At 38.9% G+C, this 22,063-nt stretch overlaps 1 protein-coding gene across 6 annotated transcripts in view; it reads right to left on the bottom strand.

The window, feature by feature from the left end:
- The window catches only part of CDK17 (cyclin dependent kinase 17), a 97,885-nt gene extending 77,016 nt beyond the window's left edge, over positions 1 to 20,869 (bottom strand). For 4 of the 6 annotated variants that reach the window (XM_076335083.1, XM_076335073.1, XM_076335035.1 and 1 more), the window contains exon 1: positions 20,770 to 20,869. The gene's annotated coding sequence lies outside the window, so the exon portion shown is untranslated. Of the gene's footprint in view, positions 1 to 19,434; positions 19,454 to 20,608; positions 20,628 to 20,769 lie in introns of those variants that run through there. The other 2 variants (XM_076335064.1, XM_076335054.1) reach the window with 2 other exon arrangements.
- Between the last annotated feature and the right edge of the window lie 1,194 nt (positions 20,870 to 22,063).

Raw genomic sequence — 22,063 nt, forward strand, 5'->3', positions numbered from 1 at the left:
TGCTTCTGGTCTGATCCAGATTCCATTACAATAGGAACCACTCAGAAAAGCATTTTCAGAATCTTGAGTATGCCTTAGGGGTAGTGGGATTTCTTGTGTGTGTGTTTATCTTTCTCTCTCCTTTTTGTTTTGGTTTTTTTAATAAAAGCATTAAAAAAGGAAAATATGAAAGCTCTTGCAAACTGCATGCAAGTTGAATCTGGCTCTGAAGTAAGAACAACAACAACAAAAGCCAGTAAATAACCCTCAAACCTTTCAAACAAAATAAGAAAGCATTGACAATGGATTTAGTCTCTCAGCCCTCCATGATCTCTACAGAATCAGAAGTCTCATGCTCAAGATAAGACCATCTTGGTTTTTAACTGCATGTGTTTACACGACCATATCAGAGTGCCTTTACAAAATCCACACCACTAAGCCAGCATAATTTAAAAATATTCTCCTTATATAAGTATACTTTAATATGCATTTCTGCTCTTCAGTTTACTCTTCCTTGTGTGTCACAGCTTATTCTTGATTGCACTAGATACGTGAGACGTAAGTTCTCCTGCCCTGCTGAAAGTAACCTTTCTGCATGTAAAGAAATAGATACACACAGCCAAATAAGCAAAGCTACAATGCAGATTTGAAATCTAAAGAACAAAACAGTAATTTGTGGCTGAGACTTCTACTGAAAGCATCAGAAATTACCTACTATAAGGCTGCAATCTTGACTAATACTTTTAGTACTGATGTTTTTCTCTTCTAGCATTGATTTTAAAAATTTCCACTTCCAAGCTAGGCTAAAGTTTGTTTAAACATTGGCTACAATTTTTATTAGAAATGAAAATATCCAACCTTGCACGTTTACAATGAGAAATTGCCAAAAAATTGAAAGAATTTCACAGATCTATTTTTAACGTTGAGAGATGCTGAGTGAATTACGTAGGAAATCCTATCCTTTTCAGGATACATAAGAAACACGTAAGAAATCGTATCATTTTTCTGAAGTTCCCAAACTTGAGTCAAGTAAGTTATTGTGAAGAAAAGCTGAAGAAATGAACAGGGATCATAGCAAAGATATACACTGGCTAAACTCTGTAATTTGCACATCAATAGCAAATCTGAAATACTGAATCAATTTCTTTATCAACCATCAAAATATTCACCCCAAGTACTGATCCCCAAGAATCAATACTTATCTATCATATAGACTGGAGAATCAACACAAATGTATTAATGTTACACCTTAACCTTAAAAATCTTAGGAGTCGTCTGAACGTAAACAAATAAACTTCATACTCTTCACACTACTTTTTCTGCATTACTTTTTCTTCCCTCCCTATTTTTGATGAGTATTATTTATCTTTTCCATATGAACTTATATCTCAATCTTGCCATTAGACTGACAATATGAAAGTCAATTAATGCTAACGGTTATCATGCTTGTGGACACCTGTTGTCTAGGGAATAGGCAAAAAAATCAAACTATTAAAGAAATAAAGAAGAAAAAAGGCAAAAGTAACTTCCTGAAAACAACTACCTGGCTTTCCAAATGTGGAAAAAAAAAGGCTTGGTCAAAAGGCAAGAAGTTGCAAGCAACTTTCTCATTCAGTAGAATAAAGTGTCAGTAATGCCACACAACCTGTTTTATAACATAACTCTTACTGATGATTCAAACAGAGATCGTGACCACTTAAGCTTATACACTTCTCTGAACACATAAGGAAGTTATAAGCTGTCTACCCCCACAAGAAAAAAAACCTACGAGCATGACAACAGCAGAGGGAAAGGAGTATTACAAAGATTGTCAAACATTATTTCCCATAAAACATTTTGTTATTGCATATTTCAGTACTGACAGTGGAATACTTTCACTTTAGTTTTGAAAACTCGTAACATGACAACAGGTGATGACAATCCAATAAAACACACAGTTTCCAAACAAGCTCCTGCCTCACACAGCCTCAGCAAACATCTCAACTTCAGCACGACATGGACTATTTTTATTCTGCATATTTAGACTGTATGTTCAAACTGTATAGCAAATTCTTGGGGTGAGGGAGAAATAAACATTCACTGATCACTTGCAATCACAGACCAAGAAACAGATTAATTGTTGAAAAAACATTTACTCCAGTTGCTGAACGTTAAAGTTAAATGGAACGTGGGAAAGTGAAAGGGAAAGGTTTTTAACCTGCAGGGAATAAAAAACTTCAAGTCATGGAGGGAGGTGACTGGAAGACTTCATAGAAAGTTTTATAACATTTTTCGCAACTAATTCCAACGAACTGCTGCTGTCAGTAGCAGTATGCAAACCAATTACTTTATATCCAGCTCAGGTAATGCCGCTGCTGTGACTGCAGTGCAAACAGAAGCCGAGATAATGAGAGAGATATGCAAGCCACCGCATTAGTTGTGACAAACTATTTCCTCTCATGTTTTTGTTTCAAGTGTTGCTACCTATACTGTCCTCACAATATGCCGAAGCACAAATAGAATTTTAAGCTTTCACAGTTTAGGCTTCTACTAAGTTTTAGAAGTGCCTTGGCCTCTTGCTGCAAGGCAACCAAGGTATCAGTTGCAACTGCTTCTGAATTGCAGATAGCTTTCCACTTAGAAATGCCTTAATCAAATGTGTAACATCAATACATGCTAGCTAGTCCAAGTACTAGCAGATGATCTATGTGGACATATTCTCTGCCCAGCAACATTGGTGTTGCTTGGCCCTCTAAAGATACCACTATCAAGAAAAGAATGATTTTTTTTCACTTGAAATCTAAAGAAAGAATTGCTGTCTTATAGAATTAGAGATTAACCTAACCTATTTCTTCTCAAATTTAGCTTAATTTTAGCCTCTATCGCTATCTAATTTTCTCTTTTTTTTTTTCTGGGTGTAGGAGGAAATCCCACCCCCTGCTGACAAAAGAGATGGTAGGAGGTAGCAAGACAAGCTCTTCATTATAAAGCAAGAATTTAAGAGAATCTGAATAAGGAGAGAAATACCCACACAGTCCCTCAGTGGCAATGAGGATGAAAATACATTTTGGACTCCCCAAGAGCTCTAACTACACTCCCAGAATGATGCTTCTGCCGTCACGTATCTCACATGCTGGAAATCTGGGTAAGAAAGCACAAATGCTTGTACGTGTATTCAGAGCGTGATTTCCAGACTCATACCAATTAGTTCCTTCCCTTCTGTTTCCTATCACTTGAATAAAAACATTGGGAAAGATCCAAATAATGACATTTTGACAGCAAAAAAGCAAAGGCATTCAAACATTACCGAGGCAAACCCGAAACAAACCACGCATGGAGGTACCTCTTTTCCCAACCCCTAAGTCTCCATGAAATGCTTCCATGAACTCTAACCATCCCCTTAACAAAGATCATAGGGTTTCCACATGCAACATAAATTCTGTAGGTACAGATCAACTACCTTACTAAGAATCAGTCTGTACCTGGAATAAGCTTGAAGAACTTTACGAAGTGTTAGAGACTACGAGAAAAAAAAAATACTGAACATGCAAACATAACTGTATGCAGCTTGCCTGCCTACACACATGCAAGATCTTAGACTCATGTAGAGAACAGGACTCATGCCGACACATTTATACCGCACCTGATAAAGCAATACCTGAAAAGCACCTTCTCCCTTCAGTAGGGAACAAACTAACATATTTGCACATTTAACTTCTGAGCTGAAGTAACTAAACATACAACTACCCAACAACCTGCTAGAAAAAGCTCTAAATTTTGAAAGATTTTAAAATTAGCATGAAATTTACTACTTGTCCCATATTAGACCATCCGAGGGGAAAAAAATGCAGAGTTCACATGCTGAATGTCAGACACATGCACAGAGTCAGGATGCCCTAGGGATGAGACCGACTGATCTAGATGAGCTGTCCTTTTTCCCATGTCCATCTTCCACACATCTTGATCACTCTAACAAGACTCCACAATAAAAATCTCTATTATCCCATTAAAGAATCTCCTATCTACATAGGAGGTTAATAAAATTAACATTGATTTGTTTTTTCAAGTACATATTTATCATTAAATTTGTATGTTAAACATTCAAATCTGATTTACAAAGCAAAGAAGGGTTGGGACCAACGCTTTTTAAGCCTATTATTGCTACACATACTCTCTGTATGTTACACAAATCTATTACAACAGAGTTACATGAACTAGGTATCCTGCTTCTTTCCAGACTAGGTTTGCTCTTTCTTACCATTCAAACATGACCACGTAAGAGACAAGTAATAAAGCCAAGCAGAAGATGCTTTTAGTTGATTAGAAATTTCAATATAAAGAAAATTAACCTTTTAAAAGCTCGTGTATCCCAGCAAGATGATGCAAAATATCCAAATATAGCAGGTCAGACTAAACTCTTATTTGGTAGAAGGAACATAGCTTTTGGGAGAAAAACCAAACTGGAATCTAAAGACTATTAAACTAAGCTACATACATGTGGCATCCCAATGCAGTTAGTATAAGCAGAGGCCAAGTACGCTTTTTAAGCCAAATCTGATTATTTCTGAACACTTCAAATATACTCTACATCTTGTATCATCTCTTTAAAATACACATTATTATATTTTCTTCACAGTAATACAGAGCAAACTGAACATCAAAAAAATAAGGGGAGGCAAAGAATCAAAATACAGACACTGCCTTTCATACTAGCAAGAAACCTTGCTAAACTTTCCATTCTCAGGCATAGCAAAAACACATCCAGTTGTAAGCGCCATGCTGAACCCCTCGTACCCAAAAGACACTCAGTCTCCACAATAAAATAAAAGCAAGAATAAGGATCGAAGTCTTTCTGCTACTATCAAAACAGTATTATTCTATCTACTGCTCAACAAATTTCTTCTGGAACTTCATTTCTACTGCAGTTCATGTTTTGCAAACCACCAGCAAAAATTCTTCTTGCATGTATTTCCTTAAGACAGCCCAATAAGCTCAAAAAGCAGCTTGTTTTGTTATGACTTACAGGATTGACATAATTTGTTTCACAATTTAGTATGATACTTGAGAAATTGTTCAAAATGTTTTAATTATGCATCATCCTAACTGGCATTTAGTAAAACACAATGAGGATATGAGGGGTAAGTGTAGAATAAATGTTTCTTATTAATTAGGCTTGTAACGAACACGTTTTATGTGATCACTTAATTTATGACCAGTGTCAAAGTATCCTCTGAGAATTACCTAATTTAGTCACCTAGTCAACTGAAAGACCTAACCATCTCTCTTCATTATGTAAACACTACACGTACTTTGCAGAGCATCTTGGAGGACAAATTGAAAACGTGCAGTTTTTTGGAATGTACATGTTGGATGAGCAGCAGTTCAACACATTAATGTTTAGGTCAACAAGCATATACAGCAGATAGCTTCACAGCAAATAACTGACGTAAAGAGAAAGAGATGACTAATCATGAACTCCTCTAAACGGCATTAAATTAAGCTACGACCCAGAGAGAAAAGCACTGCACATTTACCACCCTGTTTGCAGTCCTATTGTGGCAACCCTCCTTGGGTGAAGGCAGAGCAGGAAAGCTGCACTGGAGCACCACACGATGGAAAGGGCCATCCTTCTACTCCAGCCTCATGACCACCACATCGCATGGAAAACACAGTGTGGGGACAAGGCTAAAGCAAGTGGAGTTAGTGTTATGCATGGTCATTTCCAGTTTACTTTTTCAAAAGTCTACCTTTATTTTCAACCTTGTGTACAGTGCAACGGGGGGGGGGGGGGGAAGAATTTACCCAAGTTGGTTCGGCTTCAGAACAGCCTGGTACTGAACACACACAAATCTATCCTGACTTTCTATATAAAAGACATTTACCAGTGCCACCAGAGCTGGCTTACAGTCAGTTTTTCCGTTGGATTTGTAGAATAGCAGGGGATAATGCCAGGCACAAATCCTCAGTTCAAGAACCCTTTTTAGAGTATCAAAGCAAAATTTTTGTTTGTGCCTCACATTACAACTTTATGAGCTAAAAATAAATCTCTGAAAACCACACAGATTTACTAGCTTTTATATGGACAGGTAGAGCTAACTAAGGAAATATCTTACCACAAAAGGATCCCATCCATATTGGTATATAATCTAGTCAGTAATGACTTTTGGAGGTGACAGTAAAGACATATTCCCTTCAAAGCTTTTTTACTCTTAAACCACAACTTCTTTTTATCCTTAAAACCGGTATGGCACAAACAGGTGAAATATTCACCCTGCAAATGAATGTTCATTCCCCTGCAGCTCACAACATACTCAACCTAATCTCTTCCCTAGAGACAGAAACCTTTACCTTGGTACCAACATTAAGTTTTTATAGAGTGTAAGTCTGCTGACTAGGAAGACCAAATGACCAAGGTAGTGAGAATACAGACAGGAACAGGAACACAGGAATTTAACAAATATTGCTCTTAGAAAAAAGAGGATTAATGCAGCAATTTAAGATGCTTTTCTGAGCTTTGAGGTAGCAAGCTAGTTTTATCATTAAAGAATGCACCCGCTAGAGCCACAGAAGGGGCACGATGGCGGCCATGTCACTCTCCCTGGCACAGCCAGGCTACGAAGAGCCTGGTCCCCGCCATGCCCTGACCCCTGTCAGCCTTACACCCCCTGGGACAGGAACACCACTCCCAGCTACCTGTACTTCTAGAGAAGCACAACCTTCTGTAAAAAAGCCTCAAACTTTCAAATTATTTATGTTGATCTGGTTGTATAAATAAAAACACCTTGAAGCTATTGCTATTTTCATTAAACATTCCTAAATTACAGTGCATCATTTTGATAAACAGTACATCACATGCTACAGATCAGGTTAATTTTAGCATTGGACACCATTTCATACAAAGAAAGTTCACTTCCCCCTTTAAAATAAACAATTAACTCTGCATAATTACAAAGAGCTGTTAAAAAGCAACTTTCTCTTTTAACCCTACTAAATGATTAATACTGCTGTTTTGAGACAGGATGTCTAAACTTGAGAGACAGTTTCACTATCAAAAAAGAACAGTATTTTTAATTGATTTAGTGCTTGTATTAAACTTCTACTTTAGCATGACAAAGACTTGAATATTCTTTATTCACACAGAGGATTGTTTCAAAAAGTGGTCCATGTACAGCCCATGCAGTCGAGAATGTAAACACATAGATATTGATGATGACAGCACTTAGGTCTTAAGAGAATTCATTTACTCTCTCAAATGCTGCTAGACAATTCTGTGTAATGAGCAGTGAAAATACTGAAGTATTTATGATTTACTCAGTATAAATCATATTGTGATATGCCAGACATGCATTTATAACATGCCCAACGTACATTAACTAATCATGAAGTGCGCAACAAAGGTAACTGCTGAAATGGCTTACAGAACATGCACTTGCATGTGTGAAGAAAATGTGGATACATTTCTTTACATCTCATTTGCTATATATAAATTTCACCCAGCCATAAAATTGCAATTTTAATCTCCTCCTCTCAGTATATGCGAATGTTTCAGTAAAGAAATACCCGACACTTTTGTTGCATCTTCCAAGTAAAAATGGTTCCAAGTACATCATAAGCAGGATTTTCAATAGTGCAAAACCCAAACTAAATCTAAAAATAGGTCACATTTATTAAAGTTACTTCCAGATCTCTAAAACAAAATATACAAAGGCCTATGGTACAGAAAGCCTACTAATGCTTATTATAATCCTAAATACCTTCTGTTTTCTACAAGGTCGTAACATCCTTCTATCTATCAGCTGCCTTTCTATTTTCTATGAATTTAATTAACATTTAATATAGATCATGCTTTCTCTTTTTATTTGTTTGAATTTAGAGTTAGATTGCACATGATTTTAAAAACAAAATTCAACATTTAAAAAAACGTCAATATAATAGATAGGCTGTCTCCAAGTGTCTCAAAATGGCACAGAATTAAATCATTCTACAGGGCAATCTTCTATTGTTTTCAAACATAGCTTCCCCACTCTAGGAAATTATGCAAGGTGGAAGAAATACACATAATCAACTTTAAACTTAGTTTAAAATACTTGAACTTATTTTATTTTAAACTTAGTTTAAACTTAATTTAAATTTACTTAAAGTTAACTTTAACTTAAGTTTAAACTTAGTTTAAAATTTTAAACTTAGTTTAAAATATTAATTTTCAGATGAAGACTCCAGCCTTCATCCATGTTATTAAAAGCATACACACCAGCAGAGTTCCAAACAGGTTCTATGAAAAAAATTATAGCCCGTATTATACATTGTGTTATACTGTAGAAAAATTAATAGCCCTAAATATTGTGTTATTGCATACTGAAACGTCAGTATCCTTTTAAAATGAATCATTTAAAATAAACCAAACAAAAAATTAAGCCAGCAAAGTTGCAGATCAGAAGCTACAAGTTTCAATCTTTATTACAGCAATACAAATTCTTACAGCTAATCTCATGGAATTATTTGAATAAATAAATTTCTGCACCACATATATAGGAAAGACAGAAAAGAGCAAGGAAAACCTGGGCTGAGAATAAGATCCTATGACTAACTTTGCCACTTTGCCACTCAGTGATCTTGGATGCTTGAAGTAACACCAAAAACATCAGCTTTGCCATCTGATGAGCAAGGCAGATGAAAATTATTCTAAGAGCTCTTAAAGAAAAAAAGGATCTAAAATTCAATTAAAAAAAATCTAAAATTCAAATTCAAATATTAGTAATTTCTGGTAGCATCCAAATTACTAAAAAAGACAAGGACAAAAAACAGATAAGCTGCAAAGATTTAAGCGTAAAAAAAAAAGTCCAACAACAACACAGCATGACTCTTGTGATGTTCCCTACTGACATTTTTAGGAAACACAGCACTTCCCAAAATATTGATGGACAAAAAGATAATACTGGAAATTAAGGACAAAAGCTGCTTTTTGCCTTTAGGAAGTTTAAACATTAATGGAATTCCCAGTATTTCACTTTCATACACTTCAGGCTTCAAGGTATAAAATAAAAAAAAAAATAATAAAAAAGATAAGTAGTACAAGGCATTTCATAGCACAATTCTGAGACCAGCACTCCATTCATGGGTACAGAGGCGCAGAAATGAACAGTGTGCTACTGAAGGGCTGGTCAACGAAAAATGGTGTCAGAACCGCAGGTAAGATTAAACTAGTATCCCTACAAGACAATGCGTTAGGACACCCGAAACGTTTCTTAGCTTCAATTCAATCTCCTCTGTCATAAAACTTTAGATGCTGCACGGTGTGTGTTTGAGAGCAATGAACAGCACCATCCAGTAATCACCTCTAGCTGTTCTACAACATTATATTATTCAATCTACAGCGTTTCATAACTGGAATTTAAAAAAAAACTGGATACCTGGATACATCCCTATGGCCTACTTAAGTTCAAAACGTTTAATTATCCTTAGAACACATGACCAGTATGCATCATGAATAATACTGTATGCAGCATCTCTCAAAGAAAATCTACAGTACAGGGATCTAAGAGCAGATTTACATATGCTGTGTTTCACTACATAAACACAGATGTCTGACTTTTTAGATCAAAATACTGTTGATAGCACAGACAGCAAAGCCCTAAGACAACCCCTAGGCCTTCCTCTGGATTAAAAACAAAACAAAACAAAAAAATCACGAGATTCCCAATGTTTCACAAGAATGCCCTCCAGTAATACCCGATTCTGGATGCAGCATGCCAGAATGCCATGCCCTGCCTGTAAAGCTCTCCTCTTGTCCTAGCTATGCACTCCTTCTCTTACTTCTGACACCTGAATTCATCCCCTTGGCTACCCAACAAAACCACTGCTAACCCTAAGGTTTGGTTCAAAAATACAGCAAAGCTACTCAACCGAGGAGGGGAAAGGGACATTATTAAAAATAAAAGTTCACCTCTGTGCTGTAAAACAGAGTGCAGCTTCTCTGTATTTCAGACTTCTTAATCAAAAAGCTTCCTAGACTTTATGATAGAGAGCCATGATAACTCAATCCAATTGGAATAATAGTACTACCTAGCAGAAAAAGCAAGGCTTGTGCACACTGTGGAAGGAGCTTTGTCAGGAGTTAAACAAGATGAAAGGACTATCATAAACGTCTCCTACTTTTGCACAAAACGGAACACGTTATTCTTCTGAAGCCTCTTAGGATCATAGAGAGACAAATATTTTTAAATTAGAACATACCACAAATAACGTGGCAACTACCACAAATAACTTCGGAAGGATATTAACTCACATAATTTTCTTTATCCCTTTTAAACCTCTGAATACAAGGGAAAAAAATTCTATTATGTCAGTAGGATCCACTAACAGTTAAATGTATTACCTTTGGGGTGTGGCTCTTCTCATAAAAGTGACTATACAGAAAAGGAATTTTCTCTGTCAACAATTTTGCTTCCTGTGCTTTATCAGAGGTTTGAGGGTTTTTTCCCTCCTTAAGTGACAAAGACTTTTTTTTTTTTTAAATAGTCTACCACTGGAAGCTCTGGATACTCAGTGTAGTTAAGAGAGAACTGTAGAAGACAGTCAACAGGACTGCTTTCCAAATCTGTGCTTCAGGCCTTTCTGGAAGCAGTGAGGTTACGTATGTGTTAGTTCTGTCTGACATACAACTGAAAAAGGCACCAGTGCAATTACCTAGACTGAGACGTAAAGCATTAACGTAGGTTAAAGAGTCTAGGATAGATTAATTTACATTGGTATAAAAAGACTGAGAGCAAGATACCACTTAGCCATAGAAAAGGGAAAGCTATCCTATTGTGTTAGTATAAAGCTGGCTTACCAGTATTTTATAGATACACCATCTTCACTTCTCCTCCAGTTGTTTCTTAGAAATGTTTACCAGAATCTATACCACTAGGTTTTCAGACACTGTCGGGGTGTTATTTCTGTTAACACGTCTCTGCAGCTGACACTGTTAAGGCTGATTTTCAAGACATCCTCAGTACTTGCACCCTGAAGATTAGTATCTTAAAGAAGCCTCAAGTTAAGCAATCAAAAATTGACATAACCGTCCCTACATACTTCTTTAGCTAGTGATGCACTACTTTCCATGAAAACTGGCCAATGTCACTAAACAAAACCCGTTGCAGTTATATTCTAAAATAACATCTTCAACAGGTTATCTAAACTAGCACGAAACTTGGCAAATAATGTCAACCAGCCCAAGGAAATAATTCTCAATATACAAGTAAAACAGAGATTTTGCATCCTATCTTCCAAGCAAAAACAAAAAAACTCTGAATTAAGATACAATTCCAGTTACCAAGAGCAGATATGACAATCCAATCATGTAAAGATGCAAATTTACAACTAAATTTACGCAGTGTAATGTCATTAAAAAGTCAATAATGAACATCAAACACAGGTGCAGTATATGCTTAAATCTCCACTACACTTATTTCATCATGCAGCATGTATATTCTAAGAACCAGGTACTCCTAATATAAAAAAACAGATCATTTTTATTTGTCCTTGCAACCCTAGTTTCTGAAATTGCTATGAGACATAAAATGAAAACAGATCATTCAGCAATCTATATCAATATTAAAATATACTACCACTACTACTCACATGACTGGAATTTTAATTCAAGCTAAGCACCTGCAAGCAGAAGTGAAGAATAAAGAAAAATCTGCACGTTTTCTGGCTTACATTTTGAAGACCCAATTGCATAAATTGCAGGGGGGGATTCACGCTATTCATCTTTAGGTACCTGAGGCACTTAAGGGAAAGTTTCATACCAGTTCTGGGGTCAACTGGGTTTCCTACCACCAGTAAGAAAATGCTTGGCTCCATCCCCCAGCCACCCTCTCTTCCTTCTTCACCATCAACCATGCAATTCCTGCCCTCTCTCTTCCCTCCAGTACTTTCCAGATAGTAGTGGAAACCTATTCAGTTTACTGATGCAGCAAAAATTATTCTGAAGCAAGCGCTTAATTCAGCTCAAACTGTAATGTTGTAATACAAAAACAATGACTGTGATGGGCTCCCTCCAAGGTAAATGTGGAAAGAGAGGCAGCTCTATATTAAGATCTTTGGATTACCCTCTGAACCTCTTTCTCTCTACTGATTATAGAGATGAGCATTTAAAAAAAAAAAAAAAAAGGGCAAAACCTAAATCAGTCAATCTGGCACAATTCATATTTTAGATGTGAATAAATTATTTGCTGAAAAAAAAAATCCAGGTTTTATCTACCCACTCCTAGAAACAGGTGATTAAAAAGAATATAGGTATTTTGTTAAGACACAGCTACAGGTGCAAATCATCACTGGCTGTCCATTCATCCCTAAAATAACTTTTAACAATGACAAACAACTTATGACTTAAATCTTTCAACTAATGTCTACCTCTTCCACTACCAGAAATATTCACAAATACCAGGAAACTAAAACTCCTATTATGTAAGACCACCAAAAAAAGCGCCGATTTTAAAGGAAGCAGGTTCAGAACACTTTGTTAACAACACTCAACACTTTACATTTTATACACAAGCTAAAACCAAACGCATTTTAAAATGCAGTAACTAAGCTTACTATCAAAGCGTATCAAATCCATACATTCAGAACTCATAATGTACTTGGTATTGTTCCTAAAATACTAAAATTGCATAATTCAAGAAGAAAAGCATATACCTACTGAGCAAACTAATTACTATACATCATTATGTTGCTTCTCCTGTACTGTCCAGAAAAAAAAAAAAAAAAGAGTATGCTTAATAACAAAAGGCCGCCTTCTGCCTACATACATTTTAAAGCTGTTTTTTTGGCTTATGGATCAAACATTTTGCTTTTGAGAATTATATTGCGCTGTATCAGAAACAAGCCACAATAGAACATTCAGGTTAACTGCATTCCCTGATAAACAACCCAGAATTACAAGCAGCAGGTTTAAAAATACTGTGACTTGTGCAAATGGGAACACTGTAAGCTGTTTATCTTGTTTAATCCTGAAGGTAAACAGCGTAAGCTTTAAAATATTTTGCTTCTTTGCCATAACCTACTGAATCATATTGACAAAGGTAATGAAATACTATGGAGAATCTTAAACTTTTGAAATTGCCTCTGAAATTGCTTTATCTGAGTATTGTACAGGACATTATTCTCAAGAACACTCAGTGTAAATTTCAGTGATTTAAACCCAAACCGTAGCTTCAACGAAGCCAAAGATACCGTCTTGTCTCTCCTGAGGTGATCACTTCTTCAGAAAAAACAAGGACCCTGCACAACTCTCCTATCGGGCCCCTTTAAAATATGACCACTATAGTTCTTAACTGATTTTTTTTTTATTGTTGCCTATTCCAAACTTTGTTTGAACTCCCACCATAGCTTAATTTCAGCTTACGTAGTTCAGTTTTTAAATATTATTCTCAAGAAAAAATATTCTTTTCAGCTTCCTTAGATTTCTTTCCTCCAACATTAACAATTTCCACACCAAAAAACCCTGTTTCCTTTCATAACTCCCACCTCAAAGATGTACCCATATTTAAAATTAAGAAGGTATTTTATAAGATTTATCAGTAATTATTTCCCCACTGTCCCTTCTTATTCAGTACCAAAATAAGTTTCTGAGCTGCTGTTTTGCACATCATTTTTAGAAGACTTTAGTACAGCATATATGTTTGATATATTTAGCAGCTGAGGACCTCCTTTCCTCTCTGTACAAGAGGAAGTTTCCCCTCCCATCTGCTCGGGATACTTAAAAAAATAAGTAATTACAAACTGTTGTTTTTCCATTGATTCTGCAGAAAGTGACTATTATTTACGTGTAAAAACAAAAGTAAAGCTGAACGCAAATGCCTATTTTAACCTCCACCGGTTCCCTGACACAGTCGTCAAATGGTCACAAGACACCTGCTAGTACAAAGGCAGCAGCGTGGGGATGAGAGCGGCAGCCAGCAAAGGGGAAAACAACTACGGCTTTAAGCAATAGTGCCAAAGTTATGCCAGTTTGAACTGTCTGCGGAGGAACAAAGTTATTCACAGGCAGCACCAGCCCAAGCTTGGTCTCCCACAGCCATACAGGAAGACGTAAGTTTTATATTTGGTTTTCAGAGCAAACATAAATAAGGTGAATTATGAAATAGTTTCACATTTTACAAGCAGACACTTAAACAATTTAGTAAGATATTTATGACAGAGCTTTAAGACTGAATAGTACTTAAGAAGGAAACAAGCCTCCTGCGTATGTAAATACTGCTGTTTATGACAATGAGATCTTGACAAAGAGAAAAAGAACAGAGGAAGCTGCTCTTGCAATAAACTAAGCACAGACTAAAAAAAATGGCTTTTAATCTTCCCCAGTTAAACATATATATGACCACAATTTTTTTGGCCCACACAGAATGTTTATGAATTCTACATTTAGAAATTCAACTTTGCTTCAAGATATACAGAAAACCAGTGGAAATATAATAAAATGTAATCTATTATTTCACAATTGACTCTCCTCCTCTTGTATATTATTCATGAATTATTCATTATATTATTAATATCTTTTTAGAAAAATAAAAGCTTTCCCTAAAACCCACATACTGAATGCAGATCAACACTTAATATCTGTTCTGTATTATACATGAGAAACTATTCCAAAGCTTTACAAAATAAATTCCCAAACTAAAAGCTAATATTAATAGCTGCTTATATTTTATTTGTTTTAGTTACAAATATCATTAATTTATTTAAAAAGTTAACGTACTGTATTCATTATTTTAGAGCCTGATACAAAATGCCACATCACGTAAACAATCGGGAAACGGCCAGTTTTCCAAGCATCCACCCTGTGCTAATGACCTATTCTGCATTATCTATTGTTTTCCCAGTTTTCTGCGAGCTACAAAAATGATCAGCAATTTTCACTGGCTTTCACTTCATTAGTGGCAATGCCCAACAGCAGGCACTGAGCAGGTTTCCCAGTGCTCCTTCATGAACGCACTTTGACGATGAGGAGCCCTCATCACACGCAGTTATGTAACGGCAACTATTTATAGTTAACCACTTGATTCACATTATCCGCCAGGTTTTAAACCATTTCATATGTGGACACTTGATCTATCGTTTTAGTTCCTTAATCAAAATGTCACGTAACAGCCAGCAAAAGGTTTCAGAGAAGCCTGTCTGCAACATCAAGAATATTACACCACACAAGGTTTTTAATCTTGTCAAGAGAACCAGAAGTTAATTTCACAAGATCAGTCTTCTATAAATATATGCTGAACAATTATTTCCTCTACTTAAACTCCTGTTCAGTCAATATCCATTACTATGCATATTACTAACTTTTAAAACCACTGAAAGAAACCTGAAGTTGTGCTAAACTTACATAATTTCTCAGTGTTCTGAGACATACTGAAAAACATCATCAGAAGAAAGCGCCCTATCAACTTTTACAATTCTTACCATACAACTTCAGTGGCTGCTGTTTAACACCCTCAAGTTCTCTTAGGAAGCGGTTCAGAGCATCACATATGACTATCATCTGGTTTTACTTCTGAATATGGCAGTATTTTATGAACATCTACCTCTTCCAAAGATCATCAAATGCTAGCATTTGTAACAAGCTAATGGCTTTGTTAGAATTCATTTTCCTCCTAAAACACGCCCTGCCTTATTGTCATAGTCCATGACAGCATGGGTTTTCCTCGTCACGGTCTTTGGCTTCCCTTATCAATCATATTCACTTAATTGAACTTCTTTACATTTTTGTAAACTGGCTTCTTTACTCCTATAGGCCATTATAACTTTTTAACCCAAACAGTTTTCTCTCAATTACAGGACAATGGGTTTGCTGATAAGTAATATTCTTTGATAATTCTTGGTAATCCATAATTCCCAAAGATCTTTATTTCAGTGAACACAATTTAGCACCCATTACTGTAAACCTCATTAGAAGTTACCTTTAATGATTGCTGTATAAAAACATCTTGCACGTACCTGAACAAAATGCAAACAAATCAAGATACTTCCATATCAGTAAGGTAAGAGTAGGAAGTCAGAAATACTTGGCGAGACATTCCTGAAAGAAAACTATGCAGGTTATGGCAGTTCACTATAAGTGTTTCAGTACAGCTACATGCCTACAAAATGCCCTAATCCCCTGAGCACAGAAAAGAAAGTCATGATCCTGCCAACTTTAGCACAAACTGAAAGCATGCAAGTATCCTTAGTGAAGCTGACAAAGTGCAGATATAAAAAATCAGAGACCATCGTGCAAGTCTACCCAGCCTTGAAAACAGCAGCAGTCAGAGAAAGGAGTACAATTATGAAGTATGGATTATAATTAAATGAAATATGATTAGAGGGCACAGAGTAACATTCACTTATGCAAGACACCTAGCAAGTCCAACCTAAAACACAAAGGCAGGCAAGAACTGTAGCTAGGAGTGTAAATGAGAGACATGTCGTTTCTTTGTTCTGGTATAATAACACAGCCTTGTTCATCATAATATATGCATAACTAGTTGTTCCAGAGAAGATTAAAAAAATAAGGAAAAAAGGTCACAATCAAAACCTAGGATAAAACTGTTCTTCAGCTTACTGTATTTTCAAGGTATTACAGACGTAAGCAAGCAGAAAATTGTCCCGAAAATCACAGAAGCCTTTGAGTGTTTATTTAAAAATGTTTTAAAGTTGGTATTTTCCCTTTTCTTAAAATCATTATGTTTAATTCTGCCCCACATGAAAAATTAAAATGTGATTTGACAGTTATTTCTTCTGCTGCTGCTGTATTTTTTGACGATGCTACTCACACATTTCTTTTTTCTCTCTTTACAACATTCATGCTTATACATAGCACCTCGTGATAACCTGATGTTCCCTGTTGAAAGAAATTTCTAATCCTTTAAAAACAGACACCAGACCACAAAAGCCCAAATATGCTAGTAAAGCACAGAGTTACTTCCAGTATCAATGCGTCTATGGTATTTGATAATACAGTCAGACATAGGGTATAATGATCTCCAAGGAAGTGGCAAAAGCCTTATTACCTGAGGACTGATGTATCAAAAGCTGGCCTGATGTAAATTACCTCATCTATGCATCCATTAAGGTTACTGTTTTCCATATAACCAGATCACAGAACTGAAGAACTCTTTTTTTTTTTTTTTTTTTATGTTTTTGTGCTCCAAGTTGGCAAACTAGCTCAAGTTCCAGTTTTGTTTATTCCCTGTGACTACCAACATCAGTGGTTAAACACCCAAGGTTTAAACCGCTGTTTGTAGATGTTCTAATTAGCCCATTCTACTGAACTCTGAGTTGACATCTCCACTAAAAGGAGTCCAGGAAACCAACAACTCTGGAAGAATTGCCAATCCATCTGGTTAGTTAAGAGTGCGCATGTACGGATTTGTATTGGATACAGAATTATAACTACTCATTTGGCTAAACAAGCATTAACTCCCACTCTTCAGAGAGACAGCTGTCAAAAGTACATCGCAACTCTTCACAAAAAGAAAACATTCCACATCATTAATGGGCATTTCTGGGAAATCTAGTATTTCTGGAGGAAGCAGTATCTGTTCTTTCCTGCTTAATGGGGAAAAACGTCACTAGGCCCCAAAAGGTATACACAGCAAGGTAGAAAACATTTGTAAAGTTTTTAAAAAAAACACTAGTCTTAGATTTCTTAAAGGTTTTTAAAATGTTAAGTAAATTAAAACTATTGTCTAGTGGTCAAAATATTTAAATATAAAGTGCTTTTACCTCTAACATCCAAGTAAGATAGTCTCTACATCAGCATGTGAACAGGCACAAAAAAAAATGTCTAGTTCTTACACTCAGAAGGAAAAAGTCATTGCTACAATTATGTGCATTGCAAAAACGACAATGAACACAAGCAATACACTGGTTTAGTTTATTCTTTAGATGTGAAGCATAACTGTCAAGTAAACATTTGGCATTTTAAAAGCATTTTTACAAGCTAAAGTTGTGGACTAGTGTTTTATATCAAATTCTGAAATGCCACTGGTTACAGTGGTGTTCAGCTGCCTCAGTAGATACATATTCAGAGCTTGCTATAAAAATAAAAAAGCAAGCATTAAAAAGCATGCAGCTAAGAACTTAAGATACCCGTAACTTAAGAATTGTAAGCAACATTTAGTGAGTTTACGCTAGAAAAGCTTTATTATTATTGAGCTTGATTTTTAGATGTGATCTTGTCCATTTTCACATCGCACTAGATTACGCATTCAATAAGGACACAACTAGTATATACGCCTTTTTAAAAAACAGCTGATTAGCTTTCTTGGCCGACAATTAAAAGCTGATCAGTACGTGAAGTATCAACAGCTTGCATTAAATGTGAAAAGAGGGTAAAGAGCAAATTCCCAGAAAGGTTTTAATGCAGGCTGTTCATTGAATCAGTCTCCAATGAAGCCTTTCCTGATTGCACTTTCTAGGTGCACTTACTCAAATATACCGTACTAAACCAAAACTTATTAAGACTAGTGAAACATTCTTTTTTTTTTTCCTTCTAGCAGCAGCTAGTCATTTAAGAAATTAGAAGACTTTGTATGTTAGCAAGCCATTAAAAAAATTCTGCATAGTTTTACTGTAAGAGCGCCACATTGTAACAATAACACAGACATAAAGAACATCTTAACATCCATGACATAAGCTGTATCATATTTTCACACTGCAGTGTTAGGCAGAAATTGAAGCCAGAGCCATTCAGGAGAAAAACATAGCCCTGTTCTGGTTTTCAGTTATTCCCCATCTAATTATATTTGGAATTATAAATCAAGTATTTCACTACACGTTAGTGGCATTTTACACATTAAAAAGATCAATTAATGCACTACATCCTTAGCCAAGCTTAAAAGAAATGACTCGCCACTTTCAAACCATAATTTGCTTCAGACAACACAGGCTCCAATTTGCAAACTCTTTGGTATGGATGTAGGCAGACCCCACCTACTGATTTCTGTAGAGCTCCATCCTGGGTGAACACAGGGCTACACCACACAAAATGCAAATCCAAGGTATGAACTTCACTGCGTTATCCTTACTAAAGATTTTTGTAATCCAGACTCATTACTGTCAAAGCAGTATTTAAATAATGCCATCAAAACCAGATGTTTTCATCTTTCAAATTTAAGTGGCCCTTTTAATGCCAAGTTAACATTATAATGGTTTCTCTATGCTGGAGAAGTAAAATCAGTTTGTTCTTTCAAGTATAGATAATTTTTAAGGAAAATTTTCACTATGCATTTCAAACATACGATTTCATGTTTTCATAACTGTTATTTTTGTGTTAATCATTCAAAACAAGTCTCTCTCACATCACTTATTGAAGTGCAGCTATAAATACAAGAGCTGTGTATGAGGATACAGAATTCCTACAACAAAGCAATATGGCAATTTATTTAACATCTTAAGCATATAAAACACCAGATCACTACACTTTTACCCAATTCTAATAAGAAAACAAACCTGAATTTGGTACTAAGTCTGATTTCATAAATGTCTTCTTCTGCCCCACACCTTCCGAGTATTTAACCTTTGGTCATCTAGTTTCCAGTTCAGTTAATACAATTAAAAAAGGATGGAGGGGTGGGAATGGAAGAATGTCAAACCACGCTTCCCGTCCTCATATCTATGCCATGATAGCTACAAGAAAGTTGCCATTGATCTTCTGTTAAATTACAAAAAGAAAAAAACACGTATAAATTATACAACAAAATTTTTAAAAAAAGGAAACAGATGCTTTTTAAATTATTTAGTTTGGATTACGATATACCTCAGCCCTGTTTCCCTCACAACACCCATAATACTGTTAACCACCATGAGCAAAGTGCCAAAGACGGCAGTGACTTCAAAACAACTCCAGCCAGCTACCGAAATTGTTGCAGAAGAGACAAAGGGGATCAAGGTCAGCATTCTTCTAACGCAGCAGCTAATCCACTCCTATGAACACGGTATTGGAACTGGTGGGCGCAGTACGCTTCCATGAAATATAAAATATACCTAATGCCACCTAATTTCCCCCGTCCTTGCGAGAGAAGAACCATTTTGCTCTCACTGGACTCAAGCCATTACATATCTGAGAGAGGAAGGGGAGGGAGAAGAGGAGTTCACAGAAGTTCAGGGTCAGCAAATGTTCACGTATCCTGTCATCTACGAACTCAAGGCTCAGGGCACAAAAACTCTTATGCCACGCACAGAAACCTACATATTTTGGGTATGCGTGTGGGGAGGAGACCTGCAATAGGAGCGAATGTGTCATACGTGCGGAGGCTGCGAGGAGAAGAGCTGTCAGGAGAAGGCAGCCTCGTTTGAAGGGGAAGAGGTGGTGGGGACAGTTACGAACACAGGATCACCAAAAAATCCCGCGGTGCGCACCGGCTGCAAGCCCCGGCTCACCCCTCAGGCCCGGCTTCCCTCGGCTCCCCCCGCAGACGGGGCTCAGCCCCCCGGAGCTGCCCCGGCCCCCGCGGAGCCGCTCCCAGCCGCCAACGGGCAGCGGAAATCCCCCACAGCCCTCCCCGGCCCGGCCCGGGAACGCAGAGCGGCCCTGCCGGCCCCGGCCCCGGCCCTCGCGGGCTCCCCGAGCAGCCCCTCGGCCCTCTCGCGGGGCGCCCCCCCCCCCCGCCCCAGCTCCCATCACCTTCCCCCTTCCTCCAGGGCTGCGTTTTCACTTCACCCTCCCGCGACGTCCCACGCACACGCAGGCCGAGGGGCCCCCTGTGGCCCCCGCGGGCTGGGCCCCAACCCCGCGAGCCGGACCCGCACCCCGGGGCCGGGAGACAATGAGCAGCCACAACTCACCAGCAGCGCCGGAGCTCCGTGGGTCCGGGGGCGGTTCCTCTCCCCCTTCTCCTTCCCCTCCTCCTCCGCCCAGCAGCGGTATCCGGCCGCCGGGAGCCGAGTCCCCCCTCCCCTCGCTGCCCCGAGAGCCGCCGCCTCCGCCGGGCCGCCGGCCGCGCTCCCTCCCCGAGGAAAGTCACTTTATTCCCCGCTCCAACATGGCTGCTCCCCCCGCCGCCGCAGCCTTCGCCTTGCCGCGGCTCCCCGCCGCCGCCGCCGGAGAGCGGCCGCAGGCCGTGCTCGGGAGCCGCCCGGCCGGCCGCTGGCGCTGTCGAGAGCGGCCCGGGTGGCCTCGCGTCAGCTGGGCCGCGGCGGTGCGCAGGGAAGGGGTGAGCCGAGCTGGGCTGCGCGACTCCGCGGCGGGCTGACGCCTCCGGCCGCTCTCAGCGCGGAGGCTCGCACTGAGACAGCCCCGCCGGCTGCCGGAGCGCAGGAGGGGCCGCGGGGGAGGCCCGGGCGCCGGCGACACCTAGTGGCCGCGGCGGCCCCGACTGAGCCGGTGGCTGCGCGGAGAGCGGGGCGGCCCGGCGGGGGACCGAGGGCGGAGCGCGGGGCCCGCGCCGCGGGGAATGCCCCGGGCGGCGGAGGGGAGGCTCCTGCCGCAGCCCTTCACCGGGCCGCCCTCCCTGCCGGGGGGGAGCCCGCCCGCCCGGCCGAGCCGAGGGGGGCGCTGCTGCTCCCTCCTCAGCGGCCCTGCGCAGCCTCCCCCTCCCGCGGGAGGAAGCGGATCTCCCCGGCAGAGGCTCCCGAGGCCCGGGGTTCCGCTCCGAGGCCATCCCCGCCGCTGTCCGTCCGAGGGGTCTCCCCGAGCGGTTTCGGCGGGGGCAGTGTGGGAAGGGGCGTTTGCTCGCTTCGTGTTTTCCGGCTCCTGGCAGTGTTTCCTCTTGGGTTTGCGGGGTGATTTAGCTCATCTCTGAGGTAGCAGGCATACCTCCCTGCTTCCCCCCCCCCGGCTGACAATTCGGTAACTGAAGTTAAGGGAAGCCATGTGGCTTTTTAGATCGATTTCTAACTCATCCTTTCCGTATTTATTCTTGTGGTATTTTCTTTCCTTTGTCTCTCGTGTTCACGGTCCCCGTACCATCCCTCTTGTCTTCCTTGCGATAGCTCTGCCAGCGCCAACTGCACTTCCTTCCTGTGCTTAGAATCTTTTCCCCCTCAAACTGATCCAGTTTGCATTCCGTCACTTCTCAGCCCTTTCCATCCCTAAATTTCTTAGGCTTTGTGTCCTACTGAACAAGACCTAAAAGCTAAA

Source organism: Aptenodytes patagonicus, chromosome 1 (assembly GCF_965638725.1).
Source record: "Aptenodytes patagonicus chromosome 1, bAptPat1.pri.cur, whole genome shotgun sequence".
Lineage (NCBI taxonomy): Eukaryota > Metazoa > Chordata > Aves > Sphenisciformes > Spheniscidae > Aptenodytes > Aptenodytes patagonicus.